The sequence below is a fragment of the Peromyscus maniculatus genome, chromosome 8 (assembly GCF_049852395.1).
Source record: "Peromyscus maniculatus bairdii isolate BWxNUB_F1_BW_parent chromosome 8, HU_Pman_BW_mat_3.1, whole genome shotgun sequence".
Lineage (NCBI taxonomy): Eukaryota > Metazoa > Chordata > Mammalia > Rodentia > Cricetidae > Peromyscus > Peromyscus maniculatus.
Genome location: NC_134859.1, coordinates 58,362,212 through 58,368,599, shown reverse-complemented (window position 1 = coordinate 58,368,599; position 6,388 = coordinate 58,362,212).

The following is a 6,388-nucleotide window of genomic DNA, read 5'->3' as shown; positions in this document are numbered from 1 at the left end:
AGCCATGGGGATCTCACAGGACTTGGGGCCAGGGGAGAGAGCCATTAGATCCATTTGACTCACACGTGCAGGCTGGGATTTCTATCCAAGGCATGCCCTTCTTTCTCTTGGAATGGCATGCAAACATTTCTCAGGGGTTCCACATCCATTTATCCTAGGAAGCAATGTGAAGACTACTGGCTTAGATGCCCCCTCCCACCTCCTGGCAGTTCATCAAAAGTCTATACAAATCTCACAGAAACAGGTGAAGGAGAAGGTGGTTAGGGGCTCCCTTCTCCCAGTAAGTAGAAGACAGGCTGAGGCCAAGGGGATTCTCAATTGTCTAAAGTTCAGTCTGGGGCAGGGAGGGGTAGTGGTGAGCACAATCGCCGATGCCTGTGGTTGTGAGGGCAGAGAGGAAACGTCCTTGGCTCAAGGGCTAGGGGAAGTTCCCCAGGGTAGCAGTGGTGATGTGTGTTTGCTGTAGGGCTGTGGGATTCGGACACTAGGGCTGCAGTTTCTGACGGACAGCTGGGAAAGAGCAGCCGAGGCTGGGTTGGGAAGGCAGGTCCCTGTCCAGCCTGCATCCTTCAGCGCCCCCATGTGGTGGTAAGAAGTTTTACTCTTTTATTTTTTCCTCCCTGAAAGGAAACTCATAGTTTTGTGTTCGATTCTAGATTATTTAGTACACACTGTATGTTTTTTGTTTTGTTACGTTTTTCATCTTAAAAATGAGTAGCAGTAAAGAAAAAGAAAACTCTAATTTATGCTACAGATTCGATTCTCTTAGCAGTGGTTAAGGGTATAGCCGTCTGGGGGCAGGCAAGATGGCTCTGGCAGGGTAAAGGCACTTGTGGCCAAGCCTGAAGACCTGAGTTTGATACCCGGGACCCTCATGGTGGGAGAGGAGAACTGACTAGCACAAGTCTTCTAGCTTCCACTCTTGCTCCATGGCATCCTTGTACCACCCACCCCAAGCAGTGGGTATAGTTGTAATAAAAAAACAATTCGGCCAGGTGGTGGTGGCACACGCCTTTAATCCCAGCACTCGGGAGGCAGAGCCAAGAGGATCTCCGTGAGTTCGAGGCCAGTCTGGTCTACAGAGCGAGATCCAGGGAAGGTGCAAAGCTACACAGAGAAAACCTGTCTCGAAAAGCCAAAAAACCCCAAAACCAAACCAAACAAAAAAAAATCCAAAAACAAAAAACCACAAACAAACAAACAAACAAAAAACCAACAAAACAAAACAAATTATTTTAGAGAATAGGTGTAGGGAGGGGGAGGATTGGGGAGATCGCTCAGTGGGTAAAGTGTGAGTACAAGGACCTGAATTTGGATCCCCAACACCCATGTTAAACAAACAAACAAACAAAGCCAGACACGGCAGTGTGTGTGTCTGTAATCCCAGTGCTGGGAGACAGAGACAGGGAATTCTGGGGCTGACTGGTGAGTCAGTCTAGCTACATCCGTGAACTCCAGGTTCGTTCTCTCTCTCTCTCTCTCTCTCTCTCTCTCTCTCTCTCTCTCTCTCTCTCTCTCTCTCTTTCTCTCTCTCCCCACCCATCCACCCACCCACACCCCTCAAACGTCTGACTCTGGAGGGATATCTCAGTAGTGGAGCTCTTGTTTAACACACGTGAATCCGTGTCATTCACTCAAACTTGCATGCATGCATATACACGTGTGAGTTCCGGAGTCAGGCGTCCCTGACTGGAGGTCTCCTACGGTGGATGGAATGAGACAGCGTGTGTACAGGGCCCCACGCCCAGCCTGTCTCAGAAGGAAGCGGACTCTCAGTAACTACAACCATTTGGACCACCACTCTTAGGCTGTCACAATTCCAACTGCACAGAAATAGTCTCAACTTTTAAAAGGATCATTTTCTTCCCGATGGTGTGTTGTATCCATGTCCCACATTGCTACATTCTTACTGCAATGATTATCCACCTCTTAAAAGTTCTGATTAAGGTGCTTTCCACATGGTCACCAATTCTTTTCCAATGAGCCCTGTGCCTGTAGACAGCGGCCTCTCCTGAGACACAGCAGCTCAGGAGCGGGTCTGTGCGGCTGCCAGAGGAAGAGCGTTGGCCAAGGGAAGCTGCTCGCTCATTCATGCAGCTGTCAACTAGGAAGGACTCACCTTCTCAGTGCCCTTCCCCACAGGGGGCTGCCTCTGCCCTCCGTGGTGACTTTCGGTATCCTGACACCTACTGGACAGCAGGCGGTGAGCACGCAGCACCAGCCAGAAAACCAGGAGACCTGGATTCCAGTCCTGACTTTGCCACGAATGTCTCTCTCCCTCTTAGGACCACCTGTAGAATGAGATGGTTGGGGTAGACAGCCTACAGCCCTTCCCATTTCTGATATCTCCCAAATCTGGTGTCCCGGGGCAGGAGTCGGTCTCAGGCTATGGGCCTAACTCCCAGGAGTTAAGGAGTATTTGTTCTCTGCTAGCAGCAAGTGCCTGAGCTGAGATGGAAAAACCCTTTCTGAAGCCTAGTGCCTGTCTTGTGTTCTGTGACTCAACCACTCAGGGTCTGAGCACCACCCTTCAGAATGCCTTTTCACACCCCCTGAGGAAGGTGTGAACTCCCTGCCCTAGGGGCCAGTGGGAAGTTTGTGGGTGCTTTGCTGGTCTGACAAAAATATCTCCTTTCCCAGCTCAGAGGGCAGACTTCAGAATTTCTGCTGGTTCAACACTGGGATGGGGCCTGACACAGCCAGCAACGTGGTAGAAAAACCATTCCTGAGCACATGGCTCCCAAGCTCAGAATTTGTTAGTGCCAGGCGCCATATCAGGGACAACTCAGAGAGGATCCATCGGCCAGCCTGCGGAGGACCCAGAGCAAGTTTCACAGCTTCCTGGGCCTCAGTTTCCCCATCTATAAAATAAGCCTGTTCTTGCCAGGTGCAGTGGGATACATCTTGTGAGGTTCAGGAGTCCTAGTCTGGGATAGGGAGTGAGTCTAAGGCTAGCCTGGGCTACATAGTGAGACACCGTATAAACAAATGAGCAAGAATTTTATTCATAGGCAATAAAAATATTCTTAAATGCCATCCTTCAAATCAGGGGTCATTTAAACTTGAACCTTTGTTAATAGAACTGAAGTTGAACTTGTTCATAATCAACATGAAATACAGTGTTCAAGTTTCACTTCTCAGTGGTTCAGTTAGCCGCGGCAGGGAGTGGAATAGGGTAGGAAGGGGCGCTTTGGGAGGTAACAGGGTTGAGCGGACATCACGAAGGCAGAGATTTGCTGCATGAAATTTAAGTGTCCTGAGAGAGTGCTGCCCTGTGTGGACATCCCCTAGGAACTGGAAATGGGCTTTCATCATAGGCCACATCACTGGCTCCTCAGTCTTGCACTTCACATTTGCCCAAAGTGGGAGACATAAATGCTTATTCTTAATTTTTGTTGTTGTTGTTTTTGGTTTCTCAAGACAGGGTTTCTCTGCATAGTCCCAGCTGTCCTGGAACTCATGGAATGGCTGACACTTTCAAATTGTCAGCCATTCAGTGCCAAGGTCTCGAGTTTTAACACTGCCTTGAAACGTATTCATTTTACAGGCAACATATTTACTTAAAAAGACTTTGCACTGCTACTGGAAACGGGAAGTCAGAACTGTGTGGCAGAAAGCAACCATGAAGGTGAATAAGGGGGAAAAAGGCATAAAATTTAATGTCGATTGAAAACAATATAAAAGCAGTGAGGAGCTGGGGTGTGGCGGCTCCCACCTGTCAGCTCAGCTCCCCGGAGAAAGAACCTTAAGCTGAGAACTCAAATCTGAAAGACCTATTCGAGAGTTTGTTTGGAGGCTCCAGCAGGGGAGCATGGCTACTCCTATACCCTTAACTGAAGACCGGTCCTCCTCTGTTCCAGGAAGGTCGTCCTCTTTGCAGAGTGCACAGCTTCAGGAGGGATGAACCTGGAGCAGTGAGGGAGGAAGGGAACACCTGCCTAGCCAACCAGATCAACAGAGTGACATCAGTGTTGTAGCCAGGTCGCCCTCACAGCCAGAAAGACCTATTTGAAATTAACACCCACTTTTTACATATCTACATTCTTTTGTTGTTGTTTTGAGACAGGGTTTCTCTGTGTAGTCCTGGCTGTTCTGGAACTTGCTGTTTAGATCAGGTTGGCCTTGAACTCAGAGATCCACCTGACTCTGCCTGACTCAGAGTGCATGTGCCACCGCTGCCCAGTTATAAATGTTTATTCTTTTTTTTTTTTTTTAAAGATTTATTTATTATGTATACAGTGTTCTGTCTGCATGTGTCCCTGAAGGCCAGAAGAGGGCGCCAGATCTCATTACAGATGGTTGTGAGCCACCATCATGTGGTTTCTGGGAATTGAACTCAGGACCTATGGAAGAGCAGTCAGTGCTCTTAACCGCTGAGCCATCTCTCCAGCCCCTAAATGTTTATCCTTAAGCTATCCAGTCAGGATATTCTTACATAGAGGTTTCGAGAGGAATGGGGGAAAGAAAGCTTCAAAACCCAGGTTGCCCCGGAGTTTCCAGACAGCTGCCCCTGTGGTCACTTTCCAGCTCCCACTGATTTCTTCTCTGAGAACCATGCAGTGCACACAGAAGGCTCCACAATTATGTCTGTAAGACAAAGTCTGCCTTCCCTGGCAGCTCAGCTGTTCATGGTCTGTGTACCAGGAGTCGGGAATTTGAAACATAGAGATGAGGACTAACTAAAGGACTCTGAAGGGGAGGCAAAAGCCCAGGTCCTCTCAGGCAGACTCGAACAAGAGTCCTTTCTGTGAGATGCTCTTTCTTATTTGAAGCTTCTAGAAGTTTCTATCATTTGCTCCTTTAACCAATATGTGTTGACAGGAGCATCCTGAATGGCCCTGCCGAGATCAGACAGTGTGTGGACATCGCAGGGCCCCTTGAGAGCAGCAGGGGGTCATCTTGCTGTGTTTTCTGCTGTGGGGAGTTCCCTCCTCCTCCTCCTCCTCCTCCTTCTCCTCCTCCTCCTCCTCCTCTTCCTCCTCCTCCACACAACCCAGCAGCCCCCAGCCCTCTTCCCTTTGCTTCTCACCACAGTTGACTGGGCCAGGAGTGGCTGCTAATGGAAGCCGGGTCAAGAAGCCCCTCTCCTGAGGAATTTAGACTTGGGAAAGAAAGCCTCCGTTCCGTGTGGCTGCTCTCTCGGGTGGAGGTTTTGGAGCGTGGATGGCAGCTGTTGTCTGTTATGTGAACCGGAAACAGAAAGCCAGCTAACAGAGAGAGAGAGAGAGAGTGGCAGCCAGTGTACCAAGACAAGTGACAAGAGCAGACCCACAGCCCCACCTCTAAAGCCCCTCTTCCGCTGAAGGCAGTTCCTGAAGCCCCTGCATTCTGAGAGACACCCCCCAATCACCTCATGTTGAGCGCCCCCATCCCCCCATGACTGACTTCCAGGGAGTTTTCATGGCTCTGACACAAAGTGCTGTCACAGGCCATGGCTGCCTGACTAGAGGAGCAGGCTGGGAGTGGGGGTGGGTGGGGAAGGCCACTCTGAGTCCGATCTCAATAAATAGTGCAACTTGGTGGAAATGGAGGGGACATTCAATATAGTGGTATAGCATATGCAAAGTCAAAGGGTTAAAAGGGGCTGAAACTGTTTTTAGAACAGCGAAAAATTGGGTATATTCCAGTCCCTGGGAGGTATTTTATAGTCTCAAACCAAGTAGGGCTTCTGATAGGCTTACATGTATATTGTTGGTAATGCAGCCACTAAAACCCATGGGAGGCTTGTTATGTGTGGTAGTGCAATCTGTGAATTCCATTTTACAGGTGGGAAAACTGAGACCTGGGAGGGTACCAAACATAGGATTCACACTCAAGTAGGCTGCTGGCCCTTTAGCATCATAGCAGAATTTAGTAGCAAGGAGTGATGCTGGGTGGAAACACTGTGGTGTGGTGGGTAACTGGCTCATTGTGACTCAGGTGTCAGATTTAGAGTCCGAGTTTAAAGTTTCCAGATCCGACCTGAGACTCTAATACCTTAATCTGGGGGCGTGACCTGATGCTTTAACGTCTTAATCCTGGGGAGTCTGTTTCCCAAGATGACTCACACCCCCTAAGTTTAAATTTGCCTTAAGTTTGGAAGGGGATGGGTAACCGCAGATCCCAGGTGAGTACAAAACAGGTCTTTTGTATGGAGAAGCCACAATCAGCTTTCCCAACCCAGAAGACACGGTTTAAGGGAAATGAACAACTCTGTTCTGTGAGATGGCTGCTGTGTGGATTTTCTCATCACCTCAAATCTTGATGCACCTGACTGCGGCTTGGCGCACACACCCTGCCAGCGTAATTCCTCCCCTGCTTTGCATGAACAGCGGCCCACAGAGTCCAGAGAGAGGAGACAGATTCCATCCTTGGCTGCCTAGCCCGACAGTCGTGAATACTCACAGGT